Source organism: Curcuma longa, chromosome 2 (genome assembly GCF_044706935.1).
Source record: "Curcuma longa cultivar G26 ecotype Majalengka, Jawa Barat chromosome 2, ITB_CL_G26_1.1, whole genome shotgun sequence".
Taxonomy (NCBI): Eukaryota; Viridiplantae; Streptophyta; class Magnoliopsida; order Zingiberales; family Zingiberaceae; genus Curcuma; species Curcuma longa.
In genome coordinates, this window is record NC_133862.1 from 16,862,168 (window position 1) to 16,882,047 (window position 19,880).

General features: G+C 42.8%; 1 long non-coding RNA gene and 1 pseudogene across 1 annotated transcript; both read left to right on the plus strand.

Annotated features, from left to right (window-relative positions):
* Nucleotides 1-3,970, plus strand: part of LOC141821728 (transcription termination factor MTEF18, mitochondrial-like) — a 5,153-nt pseudogene extending 1,183 nt beyond the window's left edge.
* A 12,130-nt stretch (nucleotides 3,971-16,100) lies between these two features.
* On the plus strand, nucleotides 16,101-18,275 carry LOC141816312 (uncharacterized). The gene is made up of 2 exons (XR_012600674.1): nucleotides 16,101-16,188; nucleotides 17,955-18,275. It is a non-coding gene; the product is annotated as an uncharacterized LOC141816312 (long non-coding RNA).
* The last annotated feature ends 1,605 nt before the right edge of the window (nucleotides 18,276-19,880 follow it).

The window sequence follows — 19,880 nt, forward strand, 5'->3', positions numbered from 1 at the left end:
TATAATAACAGAGGTCATGTTCAATTTGTGAGTCAGTGTAAATCGAACAACCTCAATGGTCCTACTCAATACACACAAAGTGCACTAGTGTAATTCTACAGTCAAGACAGACAGTCACCGAATTACACTACAACCGTTCCCGATGGTTTGTCCAAAGTCATTTTGGTTGTGAGCCTTAGTTTATAATTCACAAGGGACCGATAATCATGGTCTTCTGTGTCTCACAGACACCAAGTTATCTACAATGTAAATTAAGAGGACTTTATTGCAAAATACACTATTACAATTATTTGACCAAAACATGATACTTTATTTCATAAATATTTATATACAAAAGAGCTAGTCTTTTCAGTATACTTCCTGACAGACCTAGTCGGTTAGACTAGGCAGTGGAAGTCCTGATCTGGATGATCGGGCAAGGGAAGTCCTGATGAGTGAAGTTAGGCAAGGAAAAGTCCTAGTTGTAGGCTAGGCAAAAGGAAGTCCTGATTTGGAGGATCAGGCAGAAGTCGTGGCAGAGTCAAGTGCACCAGGTGAAGTCTGGGCTGGTCTAGGTGACCGAGTCACAGCAGAAGTCTGGGCTGGTCTGAGTGATCGAGTCGCAGCAGAAGTCTGGGTTGGTTAGAGAGAACCGAACCGCAGCAAAAATCCTGGGGGGCTAGGACAGAGCCGAGCACAAATCCAACAAGTCTGGATGACTTGGTTGGCATGAATTCTCCAGAATGGAGTGGGTTAGACTAACCCAAGATTTCGGTAGAAATCTGAAGTTAACCCACTAAGTAAGGCTTTAGGTTGTTTTGTTTGATTGCTTGTATGCTTGTCTTGCAGGAACCAGGAGCTGGAAGCAAGAGGGAAAAGTAGAGGTGAAGCAAGCAAAGTCAACTCAAAGTCAAGCTCAAAGTCAAACCTAAATTGAGTCGACTCAACCAGAGATTTGAGTCGACTCGGCAGTGGAGTCGACTCAGATATGGTTTTGAGTAGACTCAGACTGACGTAGAGTCAAGACTTATCGCAGTTGACGCCACATCAATTGGAGTCGACTCAGAAGGCAACTGGAGTCGACTCAGACAGGATAACGGGCGGAAGCGATAAAAGTTGTTCTGCCATGACAGTTGGAGTCGACCCAGTTGGAGTCGATCAGAAAGGAGACCACTAGTGGACGGACACCTCCCGTACATAGGCCTTGGATATAATAACCCTGGGGGGTTAGGAACCAAGTAAATCTACGTGTCCTCTGTCTCTTATTTCTAATCCGCTGCTTAAGTATTCTGATAGTTAACGAACGATTTCGAAAAGCGATACGCGCTATTCACCCCCCCCCCCTCTAGCGCGTATTCCGATCCTACAAACACCTCTAAGTTATCATCTTTCATAGACAAATCAGTGCCATAATCATTATCATGTTGGTTGGTCACATATTCCTGTTCAAGATTCAAAAAGTTCTTGCTGTAATTTACACTTATATGCCCTATTTTTTAAACATCTCGAACTAGCCCATTCTTCAAATGTAGGGATGCATCCATACTTTTCTCCACCTCTTGTGTAAATAGGATCATATATAGTTGGACACTCTTTCATCGAATGTCATTCAGTACCACACCACTCACAATCATCGACATACAACTCACCAAATCTTGAATTTCCTATATGGAATAACCTCACTAGATAAGCATCCATATTAATCCTCAAGAAAAATATTTTAGATTTTCTATATTTTAATTTTTTTATGTTTTTCAGAGTCTAGAGTAACTAAAATTGCTAGTCATTAAAGCTAATAGCAACAGTCCCCAGCAATGGCGCCAAAAACTTGATGTGAACCGCAAGTATACGGTTATCGTCAAGTAATAAAAAGATATCGAACCACAGAGACTGTGTATTAGCTATAGTGATGTCACTAAGATAGTTATCTAGACTCGAAGGGAAACGAATTGGTTGAGGATGTTGGTTGTGTATGGTAGAGAAAGAGAGAGATTGGCTTGGGGTTTATGGATGAGATGGATAAGTCTAGGATTTCGATTTCACATCTATGCTAGGTGATATCCCTAATTCATGTCTATTTCCTTACTCTGAATGTTTACCACCTTGTAGGGATTCTAACCAAAATACCAACTCGACCTCGTCAGACTTTGTTGGCATTTGACCTTGAAGTCCTATGTGATGACATGGCAACATTACAAAATTAACAACATGGCAAACATTAACAACATGGCAACCCATAGATTAACATAACCCTAAAATTAACAACATAACAAACATTACAAAATCAAATATAACATGGCAAATATAAAGATGTGTTAGAAGGAAGGATTGCTTCATTAACTATTTGATCCTTCCCATTTAGCTCTCAATCTCATAGCACAAGAATCACATTCCTTTCAAAGAAACTGTGAGCAAGGTATTAGAATTCAGCCATTATGTCCACATAATTTTAGCTAAGTAGGCACTTAAATTATTATGTCTAATATGATTGATCTGAAGCTTATAAATGCAATTGACATTCAGTCTAATATGTATGCTAATTTTTGTTTGTCTTGGCACCTTTTAGAGGCATCTTCTGTAAGGAAGTAAAATACTATGAGTTGAATTGGACAAATATCCAAAATTTTGAGAGATGGGGCAATTGATTGAGGGTTCTCTTGCTGCTATTTCTGCTTCATATTAGTTTCTAAGACTTCATATTACATCTTCCATTTAATGTATTTTCACCACAACTATAATTGGTTGTTAATTATTTTTAGTTGGAATATTTGCTGGTACATTCAGCTAGAGTGAAGCACTTTGTGGTAAGAGTGAATGCTTAGGAAGTTATCTTAGGTAATTTGAGTACTTTACATGCTAACCTATTTTGGTAGAATTGAATTTTACTCAGGAAGTGTTTGAGGCCAGACAAGAGGAGGTAGTGAATTGGAATTAGAGTTTCTGTAACAAAACTTAATTCCTACAAAACTGTAAATTGAAAATGTTGTTGCAAGACGTATCTAATGATAAATGCTGCTGAATTAATTTAAACAGTTGAACAATAAAGAAGAACAAATACCATGCCCTTTTTGAACGGAACTCTTGATCCTTTTCATGTACTAAAAAATCTATAAACCATGTCTAAATAATAGGAGCAAAATGTGTACTTAACAGTACCCTTAATTGTTAACTAAGATTACTCTGTAGATGGTTGAATACCTTAATCAGGTCTAAGAAGATGCCACAGTCTTGTCCTCTGTATAACTCCTGATTTTTCAGTTGAGCTACCACTATCAGAGCTCTTAACAATACCCTTTAGTTGTTAACTTAGATAGCTCTGTAGAAGATTGAATACCTTGACCAGGTCTAGAAGGTGCTGCCTTAGGGAATGATATAAGTGCTATTTCTGTTGCGTGATTTGTGTTGAAATGCGTTTGGCCGATGAAAACTGTAGGCCTGATTTGGTTGCAACGTGATACACATACTTGCTTTGTGAAATCTATAAGATCAAATTGCCATTACTCTCGTGCTTTGTGAAATCTATAAGATCAAATTGCCATTACTCACGTGCTAGCATTTTCCCTTTCTACAACTATTTCTCGCTGCTCACTAACTAGACAACTAGTATCACTTCATTTCTTGCAGCTCCAAGATTCAATTAGACATGAATTGAAAATGAATGAGTTCACTGCCATTTTACCTCTTCTTCCTATCTCTTCTTCTTGCCACTGCAAGGGGAGTGACGGACGGCCGGCATGGCGGGCGGGCGAGGCTAGAGGAGAGCGAACACGGCTGGTCGGCAAACCGTGGGCGGCCAGCAGAGCGCGGGTGGGTGGCAGACCGCGGGTGGGCGAGCGCGGCGTCGGGAGCGCGAAGAACAGAGGGTGCGGTGGGCGGGAGAGTGAACGCAGGCGGGCGGCCGGCAGACCTCGAGCGGGCGGCACAGTGTGGGCGGGCGGGCGCGGCGTCGGGAACGCGAAGAGTAGAAACGGTGTGGTGCGACAAAACCTAAAGGCAGGCAGTGCATGTTAAGTCACGCGGCGGATGGGAAAAGAAATAAGTTTTTTTAATATATTTTTAACAGTGTATCACCTATTCGCGCTGTTAATGTTATTTTTTTAACCCTCTTTTAACAGCGCATAATTTTTACACGCTATAAAAAATACTACTCGCAGCGCACTATTATTTGTGCGTTGTTAATTTTAAAATATAATATATTATCCGAAGCGCACATATTAGGTGCGCCGTAAAAACCATTATTAACAGCACATTATAATTGTGCGCCATTAATGACGTGCTGCGGAAAGTCAAATTTATTGTAGAACGCCATACCCTCTGTCACTTGTACCCTGTTAAGGACCTTGTCCGAGTGGCCATCAACCATTAGATATCCCTTATGGAGGTTTACTACTATGTAGGAATCACTTCGGAAGGTCTGGTTAAAGGCATTCCTCTTGTCACGAGCTGCCCCGAGCATACGATCCTAGGATCTCCCTATATAGTAATCCACCCCTCATAATCATGTACATGCGCTCATACAAATATTTCATCAAACACATTCAAGGCACATAATACATGAAACAAATGTAAACACTTCATTGAATAGGAAAAATAACATAAACTAGTTCATACATCACCGTCATTACATAGATGTTCATCCTACATCCTAAACTCAAGGATCTACTCCATTACAAGAAGATTAAACAAGAATACATGAAAATAGTCATCAACAAGAAAGGGGAAGACTTATCTTTGAAGTGTGGGCATCCGTTGAAGATCTTCTCGCTCCGGTGTAGGATGGATTGGTGGAGATGAAGTGTTTAGGGCCTCCCCAAGAGTGGGGAGGCACCTTCCCCCTAGCCAAGACCTAGGGTTTTGGAGAATGACCCAAGATTGGGTTTGTTTTCCAATTATATACTCTTCCAAATCTGTCCAGATTTTCCCTAGTTTACAAGGCTCTGCCCCAATGTATTTTTTACCCAATAAACCCAGTTTTCTTCCATTGGACCCTGAACCAAAGTTGTGGAACATCAAATTATCTTCAATTTGGTTGGTGGACCAACCCATAACTCCTTCTGATCCAAAAGTTATGTTGGTTCAAAGTTTGGCCAGCAGTTTGGGTAGAGCACCCAGTATGGCCGCGATTAGGAGGCACGACCATGCCATTTAGTATAGCCTAGAGAAGTCATCTTTCTGTACACCCTGAAGCAAAGTTGTAGATCTTGAAGTTCTCTACATTTCAATATGTGGCACGGCTTATGAGTCCATTTGAGCTGAAAGTTATGCCCATTTTATTTTAAGTCTGCAGAACTGTCCAAAAAGGAGACACGCCCAGAATTTTCTGTCACACGGCCGTGCCTAATGGGCACAGCCTGGGGCAGGCGCACCTCTGGAAATGTGGCGCGGTCATGCCTATTAGGCATGGCCCAAGCTGGATCAGGCTCAAGAAGTGGGCACGGCCGTGCTTGATAGGCACGGCCCCTGCTGTCGTCGCTCTGTTGGAGGGACACGGCCGTGTCTCCTGGTGTTACACGGCCGTGTCTAAGCCTGGATATATGAGGCATGGTCGTGTCTATGAGGCACGGCCGTGCTTTGCTTCATTGCTTCTTTTCCTCTGTTTCTTCGTGTTTGCAACTTAAGAGACTCACCCGTGACAGCGAGCACAGTCAGTGTGAGCCTCTTTTCTCCACTATTTGCTCCACCATCAATAATGCATCATTTTGTCCCTAAATCACATCCTGTCAAGCTAAATATACAAAGAGCAGATCTTCGAGCAAAAGTGTAAAAATATGTAATTGTAAAAGAATAAGGTGTGACAAAGTAGATCATATGCAATGAATTACAAGTAGATGAGCATAAACATAGCTAGAATATATATATATATATATATATATATATATATATATATATATATATATATATATATATATATATATAACCTATGCTCATCAGTATAACTGTTTAATTTTCCATGATGTCGTTCCTCTCGATTGTGGTGCGGCATAATCTTTCAATGATTTCTGGGCCATTGTGTTTGATGATTCTTCTTGATTATTTACCCTTTGTGAGTGGAAGTCTCCTTCGGTAAGTTCTTTCAATCTCAGGGTCGAAAGGAAACTCCACGGGGTTGGCCCTGCGCATGCACAACAATCAAAACAAATGATTAAAATGTCAGGCAATTAATAAGCCTAAAAAGAATAGTACCAATCAATGAATGAAAAGAATAAAAAGAATAAATGGAAGCAATGTATAAAAGAAAAGAAAAGTTCTTAATGTAAAAGCTTAGTAAACAATTGCGCACGATCCCCGGCAACGGCGCCAAAAACTTGATGGGCGTTCCGCAAGTATACGGAATGTCGTCAAGTAATAAAAGATATCGAATCCACAGGGACCGTGGAATTGATCACTAAACTAGTACAATAAGAGTGGAGAGATCACTTAAGTTGAATTTGTGTGGGGAAGAGAGAGTGTTCAAGCTCCTAAAACCTCAAATAGAGAGAAATCAACTATGACAGATGTGTGGAAACGATCCTAGGACTTCGGATTCCTCGAGATTATGTTTGATTGACTATGGATCCTTTACCATTCCTCAATACATGCACATTTGCAGGGATTCTAACCAATGTATCCAATTAGACCTCGTCAGGTTTCCTTGGAATAAATCAATGGTGTTCTAGTGTTATGATTGTCAGTTTGAGATGACACCAGTTAGCCTGGTTATGGCTCTCCCGCTGTCACTCGGTCGCCCCAGCATACTACCAATGTCCTACCCTCTGTCACAGGGTATCCATTTAAGGACCTCTCTCTAACAATCAATAACCATTAGATATCCCTCATAATGATTCATTGTAGCCTAAAGATTTCCTCGGAAGGTCCGGTTAAAGGTTAACCCTCTGTCACAAGGCACCCCGATATACGATCCTAAGAATCCTCAAAACCACAATAAATCCTTACCCTCATAGATTCAATACCATTCACAGACATATTATCAATCAATCACAAGGCACAAATCCATAAAGCAACATGTATATATAAAACAGGGCCGTGCCTCATAGGCACGACCGTGTCTATTCAGCCTCCTGGCCGTGTTTCAAAGGGCACGAGCGTGTGCCCAAACAGAAGACCAACAAGCCTGGGTCGTGCCTCACTGGCACGGCCGTGCCAACATTCCCCTCAGCAGCAGTCATAGGCCGTGTCTACCAGACACGGCCGTGCTTTGAAACAGAAGAAGCCAAGTCATGGCCGTGCCTCACAGGCACGGCCGTGTTTCCATCAGAAGGGAGCATCTGCTGTTGGCCGTGCCTAATAGGCACGACCGTGCGCCAAAACAGAAGGGTCCAAGCATCTGGCCGTGCCTCAAGACACGGCCGTGTCCAGCAAATGAAGAGAAGACAGGCTGTGGTCGTGCCTCACAGGCACGGCCGTGCCTTCAAACAGAGCCGAGTCAAGTCTGGACCGTGCCCCAGAGGCACGGCCGTGCCCCCGGACAGAAGCCTCACTGCCTCAGGCCGTGCCCCCAAGGCAGTGGCCTTTGCATTTGCTTGCGCCTTTTTGCATATCTCCTTTGTCCAACTTGTTGTTGGTAGAGGCTTTCCAGACTCATCCTTCGATTTTTCGAAGCCATCTACAATGCTAAACCAATTTTCAATATCATTCATTAAGTAATATTTCATTCTACCTTTCCAATACGCGAAATCGTTGCCGTCGAAGTACGGTGGTCGTGCGGTGTTGTATCCCTCTTGAAACGTCATTTGTATTTCGGTTGAACGTTGGATCTTTTGAAATGAACCGGCTCTGATACCACTTGTTAGGATCGGTGCGTTCGCTAGAGGGGGGTGAATAGCGATTTTTGACTTTCTCTGCAAAGTTGTTAGCGGAAGCAAAAATATAAAGAATAGATTGCAAAGAACCAAACGCTAACCCGTTCGATTTACTTGGTATCCACCTCTACGAGGTGACTAATCCAAGGATCCACACACACAGCCCGACGATTCCACTATGAGAAAAACTCTCCTTTTTGAATCACACTTCGAAGGCGGAGAAACCCTCACAATCGATGTCTTCCTCGTACAAGATCTTTTATGAAGTAAGAGAGGAAGAAAAGAGCTTTTTACAGAGATCAGAGAACAGTAAAGAAGATGAAAAATCAAATGTTAATTCTCTGCAACGTTGACCACTCTTTTTATGAATTTCAGTGCCCCAGTCGACTGCTCCTAAGGCCTGTCGACTGATGGGCTTCAACGGGAATTAAATATGCATTTAATTCATCAGTTGTCACCCCAACGGCAGTATATCAGTCGACTGCTCCATGGCCAGTCGACTGCTCCAGTCGACTGTCCACTCGACTGATTTTTCTGTGCTTGTCTGTGTGTGCTCCGGATCAACCCCAGTCGACTGCTGGCAGGGCCAGTCGACTGCCATAGCTGAAAACTTCCATTTTCAGCTTCTCTTCACTCCTTAGCCTTGATGCAAGCCTTCAAACGTCTTCCACAAGCCTCGTGCTCTTCCTTGCACTAGCTTGAGACATTTCCCTCGACTTCATCGTGCTAAGACATCCTTGCCAAGAGGCCGCGCCTCCGGGACTTCATCCTTGCCAAGAGGCCGCGCCTCCGGGACTTCACTAATTGCCAAGAGGCCGCACCTCCGGGACTTCACCAATTGCCAGGTCTCCACTCCTGGGCTTTCCTGTGGACTCAAACCACACATGTTAGATAACACCACATTGCCTAACTTAGCTGATTTAGCCAAACATTAAAATCTAATCACTTGGGTCACGATTGCACCAACAGCCATGTCATAGTCTATGTTAACTTGACTTATGCCACCTCATGGTCAATGCTTGACTTGACCATTTGACTTTGATGTGAAGTGACATAAGTGGTGGCCAATGATGATGCTCCACATCATCAAAGGTTGCCACCTCATGGGGTTACATATGAGATTGTAACTCATGGGATTTTAATGGCATTTAGTGGACTTGATGAGGAGTAATGTGGCCGGCCACATGAGGATGATTTTGTGTGTTGTTTTCATTCTAACTCTCATTCTCTTCTCTCCTTCCCTTAGAGTTTTTTCTCCCTCTCCCTCTCCTCTCCTAGCCTTGCCAAAACCTTTGTTGGTGCTAGCACACCTTTAGTTTTGGTTCCACCAATTTGTTCGTGTGGATACTTGTAGAGGAGCGGCACTTGACGCTCTAGGAGATCCGGCACCGTTTGGACGAGCGGGATACGCGAAGGGCACGCATCAAGGGTAAAGGTCTCTTTACATATAGATCTAAAGTAGATCTAGGATAGAAAACCATGTATGTGAATTTTTATGTATTTTCGCACGGATCCGGTGGCATGGATTTCGGGGTTTCCGCAACGCAAAAAGTGGTTTTTGCGGCCCGAAAAACCCAACAGTGGTATCAGAGCCACGTGCGAAACACATACATGGTTTTATTCTAATTTTTATGAAAAATTAGTCTACTGTAAGTTTCTGTAATTTTATGATTTTTATAGTATTTTTGGATATTTTTCTCGTAGAAGCGAAGCAACAAGTGTTAGGACACTTGTAGGCTTCGACTACCGAGAAAACTTCTCCGAAACGGCTAGATATCGCCCAAACAAGTTATTTTTGTTTTGGGACAGTGGCTTAAGGCGCTATAGGATCGTGTTAGGGACACTCATGAAGGTTATTTCGCGAGTAGGGGTGTTGCCCCTAACCCCGCAAGGGGCGTTGTCCCGCGATCGCGCCCGAAAATCGCTAAACGGTACCGTTTCAGAATTGTGACTCAAAATTCTGTAAAATTGTGATAAAATTACAGAAATTTATGGAAATGCATAATTTAGAATTATGTGTAATTGTGATAATGGTTATGGCCCAAAAGACCCAATTAGATTGGATAAAATGTGTTGTAATTCATAATACGGTCTGCGCCGTTTTTGTGTGTTGTGCATGTTGTACATTTGATACGCGACCTGCGAGTCGTGCCTTTTCTATTATTTCTTGTTGTAAAATAGTTTAGACTTGAATATAACTCGACACTACAAAAATACATCTATTTTGCGACGATCATTTGCGACAAATATTTTTCGTCGCTAATTAGCGACAAAAATTACGACAAATAAGATATTCGTCGCCAAATTACAACGACATTTACGACAAAAGGATTTTAGTCGCAAATTTGTAACGAATAAACATTCGTTGTAAAATTCGTCCCCATTTGGCGACGAAAAAAAACATTCGTCGCCAAATTGGCGACGAAAAAAAATTCGTCGCCGAATTGGTGACGAATTTCCCTTTTCGTCGCCGATTTAGCGACGAATGTTTTTTTCGTCGCCAATTTGGCGACAATTTTTTTTCGTCGCGAATTTGTGCAGAAAAGGGGTCCACGGGTTGACGGAGGGAATTATAGGGTTGCGACAATTGGCGACGAATCGGCGTGTTCGTCGCCAATTTTACGATGAATAGGTGTTTTCGTCGCCAAATTTGCGACGAATAGGTGTTTTCGTCACCAAGTTTGCGACGAATAGGTGTTTTCGTTGCCAAATTGATTAATGGATCGGGTCACGGGTGGGGTGGGGCCATCCCTTAGGCTATTTGGCGATGAAAACCTGTTTTCGTCGCCAAATTTGCGATGAAAACTCGTTTTCGTCGCCAAATTTGGCGATGAAAACTCGTTTTCGTCGCCAAATTTGGCGACAAAAAGGGTTTTCATCGCAAAACCCTAGATTTAGCTAACGCCATATCCCCTTTTCCTTCTCCTGTGCGATTTCTCCTCCTCCTCCTCCGCGATTTCTTCCTCCTCCGCCGCGATTCCAGCCTTCCCAATCCCTCCGGCGACCGGCGCGATTTCTCCTCCTCCTCCTCCTCGATTCCAGCCTTCCCGATCCCTCCGGCGACCGGCACGATTTCTCCTCCTTCTCCGCGATTCCAGCCTTCCCGATCCCTCCGACGACCGACGCGATTTCTCCTCCTCCTCCGCGATTTCTTCCTCCTCCGCGGCGACGGTAAACTCCCCCGTAACTCTTCTTCGTTGCTTCCTTTTCCTTTATTGCCTAGCACTGTGATGGCACTGTGATGCCGCTGGCCGGCGGCGGACCACTGGGCGTCCGGCAGGTGGTTGTAATACCCGAAATTTTTCCTTCAATAATTTCTGGATATTTATTTATAAATGATGGATTAATTATGATAAGAAAGGAATTAGTATAAAATACTAATTTGGGCTTTAAAACTTTATAGGCCTAAAATGTTGCTTGGAATGGGTCCCATGGAGGTTTTTGCTAGAAGGAAAAAAAGAAAGAAAATGTGGAGGGGCAAGGATTTGAACCTTGGACCCCCTCCAATGTATAGCAAACCTTAGACCATATGTGCAAGTAGATATTTCTTGTTAAAAGCATAAGAGGAATGTTACTTAGGGCTCAGGGATCATTAGGGAGCGAAAAAAAATCAAATCAAGGAAACGTTGGGGCGAGATGTCGTTACTATACTAGGTTTGATTACATATTAATGGCTAATTAAGAGGATTTATTACCTTGGCTAATTAAGAGGATTTGTTGATTTATTACCTTGTGGTAACTTCACTATCTCTCCTTATAAACTCTTCCCTTCACCTGCCGAGCACTCTTCCACTCTTCCTCTCTTCCTCTCTTCTTCCCCCTCTGCTCTTGTCTGCTCGGGCGGAAGTGCTGAAGACTTCTCCCTCAACCAGGAGAACTAACGCAGGGCTCTCTGTTGAATATAACTTCCGAGCTTTGTAAGTCTCCCTCACCTGCACTGTAATAGCTTACGATAGCTGGTTTAGGGATTTTGTTTCTGAGGTTTAACTGCATCTTATATTTGTAGTTGTCTGAAAAATTTACCCTGTTCTGTTAAACCAAACTCTAATCACATGAGATCTATCACCATGTTAACCTTCTGTGACACTGTTAAACAAGAACTAAGGAGTCTGTCTGGGTGATAACACTCATTTTCATAGTTTATTTTGGCTCTAAAACTTGATATTTTGACCCTCTCGTTGTGTAACTATTGAATATTAACACATATTATGAGTAGGAACTTATTTTAGATCATATTGCTTATTCCTACAAATTTTGGGTTGAATCTAACATTTTTCATGTATATTTGTAGGATACTCAAAGAGCTATGAAGTTGGATGAAGTTGGAGAGCATTTGGAAGTGTTTAGAGGTCATTTGGGGTGTTTCGGAGGCTCCCAGGGCCATTCTCCACCTCCCCAGGCCGTGCCCCACAACCCAGGGCCGTGCCCCATGTTGCCCAGGCCGTGCCTAAGAAGCACGGCCGTGCCTGCCTCTTCTTATCACGGCCGTGCCTCCTCTTCCCGTGGCCATGTTTCGATCAGACTGCACTGCAGATCAAAACTAAAATGGCTATAACTTTTAGCTCAGTTGGAACCATGGGACGTGCCATATATCAAAATGACGAGGACTTCAAGATCTACAACTTTACTTCAGAAGGTTCAGCGAAATTCGGCCTCTAAAACATGCTAAAAAGCCCCGCAATGCAACTTCTTCAGGCCGTGTCTAAAGGCACGCCCGTGCCTTTTTACAGAAGCGCGACCTCTCTAGGGCGTGCCTAATAGGCACGCCCGTGCCTTTTTACAGAATAGCAACTTCTCCAGGCCGTGCCTAAGAAGCACGGCCGTGCCTCCTCTTGACACGGGCGTGCCTCACCTTTTCGGAATCCAAACGCAGCCGTGTCTCAGCTGGACTGCTCTGCAGACTAAAACTAAAATGGCCATAACTTTTTGCTCCGGTTGAACTACGGGCTGTATGACCTACCAAAATGAAGATAACTTCGAGATCTACAACTTTCATTCAGGAGGTTTGGACAGATTCGGCATCTAAGACATGGTAAAAGGCCCCGCAATGCATCATTTGCAGAAAACCTGCAGTTTTGGGGCCGTGCCTAAGAGGCACGGCCGTGCCTCTTCCACGGGGTTGTGCCCACTCTAGGGCGTGCCTAGGAGGCACGCCCGTGCCTCCCAACAGAGGGGTGCTTGCCCCAGGCCGTGCCTAAGAAACATGGCCGTGTCGCGGAGCAGATTTTGGGGTATAAAAGCTGATTTTTTGTGGAGAAAAGACATTCTCTCCTTGGGATTCGCCCTAGCCGCCACCTACCTCCATTTCTTCATCACCATCTCCATTCATTGCCCCGGAGAAGAAGGCTAGGAGTTTTCCTTTCTTCGATCCGACCACCTTCCATCCATCAAGGAGCAAGAGGACTTTCTTCTCCGTCACGTCATCTCATCCATCCACATCCTCTCCGGATTGCTACAAAGTTGGAGATTCCTTCCTTCGGCGCATCATTCGTGGAGTCCGCTTCGCCTCACATCCATCTTCGGCGAGAACCTTAGGGAGAATCATTAGCTTTACTTTTCTTCCATGTTTAAGCATAGATTAGACTTTTGGCACATCAAGTGTTTGTTAAAATTCCCCTTACAGTTTTGAATGTTGTTTGACTTTAGATTTCTCTTGCTTGTTTCTTTATTCATGCACTTATTTACTTGTTGCACTCTTTACTTTATTAATGCAATTTGTTCTTGATATTTAGTGTTCTTTCCATTGTTTAGACTTAGAACTTAAGACAACAACCCCCCCCATCCAATCCAAAAAGAGAAAAATCCAAATCCCCAATTACAATAACCACTAGAATTACCACACACCGTCTACAATCGTTGGGAGACGACTCGAGTTGCCCTATACTACTTTAGTTAGGGGATTCGGTATTAATTAAATTGACGTGCTCATTTATAACGACGATTTGAGCGCGTTCACTGGGTCGACTCAAAACCCGATCTGGGTCGACTCCAGTGCCGAGTCGACTCAAAATTCGATCTGAGTCGACTCAACCCAGGTTTGATCAGAGTTGACTTTGAGCTTGACTTTGGGTTGACTTTGCTTGCTTCACCTCTGCTTTTCCCTCTTGCTTCCAGCTCCTGGTTCCTGCAAGACAAGCATACAAGCAAGCAAATACAATAACCTAAAGTCTTACCTAGTGGGTCGTCTAACTTCAGATTTCTACTGAAATCTTGGGTTAGCCTAACCCACTCCATTCTGGAGAATTCATGCCAACCAAGTCCTCCAGACTTGTTGGACTTGTGCTCGGCTCTGTCGTTGCCCCCCAGGACTTGAACGCAACTGATCCTCCTGACCAGTCCATTCTTCTGCTGCAACTTGCCTCCTGACCAAGTCCAGCCTTTCTGCAACTTGGTCCTCCTGACCAAGTCCAGACTTCTGCCTGGTGCACGTTGACTCTGCCAAGACTTCCGCCTGATCCTCCAAATCAGGACTTCTCTTTGCCTAGCCTACAACTAGGACTTTCCCTTGCCCAGCTCCACTCACTAGGACTTCCTTGCCCAATCATCCAGATCAGGACTTTCCTTGCCTAGTCTAACCGACTAGGCCTTCTCGCTCACTTCCACACATCCAAACATCAAGTCCTGTTTGGATCAACCCTTGGTCAAACTGACCAGACTTAGGTGTATTGTCAAACATCGAAACATTAGGCAAGATCTTAGTGCATCTTGCACCAACACCAGTCAGATCTAGGTGAGCGTCACTGGATAGCTGTCAAGAATATTCTGAAGTACTTGAGAAGGACTAAAGAATATTTCTTGATATATGGTGGTGAGGAAGAGCTAGCTATAAAGGGTTACGATGATGCCAGCTTCCAAACCGACCAAGATGACTACAGATCACAGTCAGGGTTCGTGTTTTGCTTAAATGGTGGTGCTTTGAGCTGGAAGAGTTTGAAGCAGGACACAGTCGCTGATTCTACAACAGAGGTCGAGTACATTGCTGCATCTGAGGCAACAAAGGAGTCTGTTTGGATCCACAAGTTCATTACTGAGCTTGGGGTGGTTCCTAGCATTGCACAGCCTGTAGAGCTCTATTTTGACAACAATGGAGCTATTGCACAGGCTAAGGAACCTTGCTCACACCAGCGGACCAAACACATACTGTGGCGCTTCCATCTCATTCGAGAGATCATCGATAGAGGAGATGTGAAGATATACAGAGTACCCACAGAGGCTAACATCGCAGATCCCTTGACCAATGCTTTGGCACAGAGAAAGCATGATGGTCACACTAGGTAATTAGGGCTTAGAGCCTATACTGATTGGCACTAGTGCTAGTGGGAGAATGTTAGTGAGAGCCCTAGAGCCAATCATATGATGATTGTTGTATGGACTGTAAAATACCGAAACTTTTAGGGGTTAAATTGTAAATAATGTAATCCTAATTGGGTATGATTAGGAATTTTGTTAGTGGAAGGGAATGAATTCGTCTTATGAAGACGAAATGAACGAAAGTGGTTTCGTTCAAATCAGAGGTCATTTGGTTGATGAACCAAATGAACCAAGATTGAACCAATTTGGTTTGGTCCGTAATAGAAGAGGTTTTGATAAAATAGAAAGGATGAAAAGATTCGTTTTGTGGAGAGGAATCAAACAAAATTGGTTTGAGTCAAATCGGGATTCGATTGGTTAGCGAACCAAGCGAACCAAGGTTGTCCGGTTTGCTACAGTAAAGGCCTGAACCGAACCGGTCTGAACCCAAAGCTTATAGGTTAATGGGTTATTGGATAGGTTTTATACCCGTTAACATTGGATCCGCCCATTAAGAAACCTTTAAGCTCTTCATTCATCGCGATTCTTTTTCCTCTGCTTCGCCTTTCTTCTTCTCTGCTTCCTTCTCGATCGCGAACGGCGGCAAACGCGACGCGATCACGGCGGAGCTGGGAGCCAAAGAGGAAACGTCGGCGACCAGATCTGAGCTATTGAGGATCACTACTCGTCGGAGGTGATTGAATTTGAGAGGAGTGGAGGCTTGCGGCGGCGGCAAACCGAAGGAAGAGGAAGAAGAATCGGTAAGTAAGCTATAGATCTGTTGTTTTGAGGGTTTCGTAAGCTTAGATTTAGGGCGGTGAGCTCAGATCTATATTCTTTCCAGATTTTAGAGCTTGGATTTGAATCGGGGATTTTCTTTAGATGATTCGGCTACAAGCAAGAGGAAGAACGAAGAAGGAGAAATTGATAGGTAAAGGTTAGGGTTCTTCCTTGATTAGTAGCTGAATATTTGTTTATTGTTTCAAATTTCTTGGATCTGGATCGGTTCTGTTTCTTCCTCAGATGTTGATGCAAATTGACCGGAACTTGAGGAAGTTTCGGCAGTGAAGAAGAAGGAAAGAACCGAGACTTGATTTGGGCTCGTTAGGGTTCTATAAAGGTAAGCTCCTTGTTATTGATTCGATTCAATCTGGAATTTAATAGAAATTGGGTCTTGTGGTTACGGCTTAATTGCAATGGTGATTTCAGAAATTTACAGCAAGTTGACGAGCAGTGGCTGGTTAGGCCACAACTCAATCTAAGGTAAGCATTTGAAAATCTTTATTATAGGATTTCAATGTTACCTGTGGGTTTCCATGATTCTAATTGATGAGTCGGTTGATTTAGATTGTAGTTAGGACTGATCTGATAGGTTAGGATTGATTCCTATTAGGTTAAGTCTTGATGTGTGGTGAATTAAGGTATTGTTGGACCTTATGGATTTATTGGTTGGCTTGTACCGATTTTAGTTGATCCGATTAAGGGTCATTTGAGTTTAATCAGTTTGATTATGTTTTGATTGAGTTAAATTGGGTTTATTAACCTAATGTAGTTAGCTTGGATTTAATTAAACATTTGATGTATTAATTATTAATACAACTAATTAGTGGATTAGTTAAACCCTATTAATAGCTATCCAACGGTTAGATTAGTCTAACCCAAGTTAGGTTAATTAAATAGAATGAAGCTAACTTAGATTCCATTTGGGTTCTTCAATACATTCTGGTATTTAGGATATTGTCATTGTATTTGCAGGACCCTGAGTGATTCTTGGAGTTTGATATATACGAGGGTTCTGGGGGTTCTGAGTTTTACCTGCGATTTATCAGGTGGGTGATTTTACTGTACATACAGTGCGTACTTATTTTAGTGCATGTACCTTGTTTCCTGTATCTGTTGATTGTTTATTGATTCCATTCATGCCCATGATGATTCGATACTTTGTTATTATTCTGGTTATTTCATGCTTGACCTTATGTCGATTGGTCTTGGATTATTATTCATGCTTATTGTTTCCTTCCTTGATATGACCTTTGTGATCATCGTTGGTATGCTCCTATCTTTATGATACCTGAGATCATCATGACATATACCTACGTATATTGAGTAGTACAGTAGGTGCTGGTTGATATGATTGAGCATCTCATCATGATGCATGATAACGATTGTAAATCCCATTAGAGTGGGTTTATCGTGATGGTAGATGACTTAGTTGTATATCTACATAGGTGGTTATTATACCCTATTTCCATCATGGTGATGGCGACTGTATGGCAGTGTACGCAGTCGACGGCTGTATGGCAGTGTACGCAGCCGTGCCGATGATTTGACTCGACACCGCTCCGGGGTGGTACTCATAGACTGTATGGCAGTGTACGCAGTCCAGGACGAGTATTAGAGTACAGATATCGGCTATAGGATTTGTAGCTTATCACAGCTACGGGATCACCCGGACGCGGGGCTCTGATCCCTGATTTGGATCACCGGACTACTTTGTTGTAGGGCGCGGAGTACTGATCCCCAGATGCCGGCCATCCCAGCCTCAGATGCTTGCACGAGTGCTGTAGTGAGTGGGGCAGTTGCATCATGCATATGTGCATCATGTGCATGATATATATGTATTGGACCGCACTGATCCTGCATTTTGATTGTCTACCTGTTTGACTCTTGATTGTTGCACTATGTTTGTCATGTCATTCATATGTTGCACTACATGAGATCCATGTTAGATGTTTATTATCTGCAGATACCTTATTGATACTTTGATGACATTGGTATGTACCTATTCTTTTGCTACTTCTTTATTTCATGCACTGTCTTTCTATATTACCCACTGAGTATCTGTACTCACACCTTTTGGACCCTGAGATTTTTCTGTCTTCCCAGATATCAGGTAGAGCTTATAGAGGATGCCAGAGATCTGCCAGCTACGCCATCTCACGACTACGACACTTTGCGTGTGTGGATGTATTTGTGACTTGTGATGATATATCTGTATCGTTGGTCATTTTCTGTCGTATCGGACTTTATGATTTCATTTCCATTGTACTGGACTTTATTGGACTTGTGTCACCGTTTCTATGATTTCGTGTTTTGCGTATTGACGAGTTTTCTCGTTAGTATTGTGTAGGATGTGTGGGTCACCTTTTACTTTTATATAGCATCTATTCCATATTTTGTAGTATGGATAGGCCGTGTTGGCCATTATTATGTGTGTTTGTATACAGGGAATTGTCAGTGATACTGGGGAGGTGCTGCCGAAATTTTTCGGACAGCTATCTTCCGGGTCGTGACACCAGCGGACCAAACACATACTATGGCGCTTCCATCTCATTCGAGAGATCATCGATAGAGGAGATGTGAAGATATACAGAGTACCCACAGAGGCTAACATCGCAGATCCCTTGACCAATGCTTTGGCACAGAGAAAGCATGATGGTCACACTAGGTAATTAGGGCTTAGAGCCTATACTGATTGGCACTAGTGCTAGTGGGAGAATGTTAGTGAGAGCCCTAGAGCCAATCATATGATGATTGTTGTATGGACTCATTGTATCATATTTCTTTTTATAAAGGCATTTGATTATGGTTATTATACTTACTTGTATTGGTGCCAAATAACTAAGTATAGTAACGTCCTTGAGTAGATGGTTCGTATCTATATCAATCGATTGTTTGAATCGATAGTGAGATGATATAGAGAACACTGCTCTAAATGATTCCTAGTCAAGTATTAACATTCAGGGACAATGTTAATGCGATGAGACTAGCATGTAGGTCAACATGATGGCTTGATCTCACAAGTCATGGATATGAGATATCAAGTTGACACATGGGTATGCATTGGAGAATGTATACTGAATGACCTGTCATGAGAAAGTATCATAGATCGTTATATGAGTGTCATATACTTTCTCATGTGGCTATTGGTATGACTATTAGTCCTTGGACCTGAAGTCACCATGATTCCCTACATAGAAAGTTACTTACTTTGGCTTCATCAAACGTCACCCGTAACTGGGTGGACTATAAAGGCGATTACTGGGTATGTAACAAATTATGCGGAGGGATGTGAGTGATGTAGATGGGATCTATCCCTCCCATATAACGGGAGTGATATCATAGTTCTTGATAGAGTGAGACCACTAAAGTGCATGGTCATGCCCAAATGAGTCAACATGTGATGTTGAGCTTGTTTGATTGTATTGAGTCTACTTGGAGTTCAAGACACAGATTGATTAGAGGATGACACAGTCTATGCCTCGGTTTGATCAATCATGATATCATGGATAGAAGAATATGACCACATATTATGAAGAGTCACAATTAGTAGTCACAATGGTGATGTTGGATCTCAACATTCTTGTAATTTGGGTAGTAGTGATGTGTTGTTAGATACCGCTCACTACTTATGTTTCTAAATCGGTTTAAAAGTATTGCTAACGTTACAAGAAACTATAGGGTCACACACAAAGGACAATTAGGTGGAGATTAGGTTCATATGATGAACCAAGAGGATTAGATTCATGTGATGAAATCAAGTTGGGTTAAGTGTAATCCAAACTAGACTAGTAGAGTTGATTTGATCAATCTTGGAGATTAGAAGTCAAGTTTGACTTGACTTGAGAAGGAGGACCTTATAGTCAAGTTTGACTTGACTTGGGGGTTAAGTTTGACTTGACTTTGTACCACATCATCATCAAGTTTGACTTGACTTTTGCCATGTCATAGTCTATGTTGACTTGACTTATATCACCTCATGGTCAATGCTTGACTTGACCATTTGACTTTGATGTGAAGTGGCATAAGTGG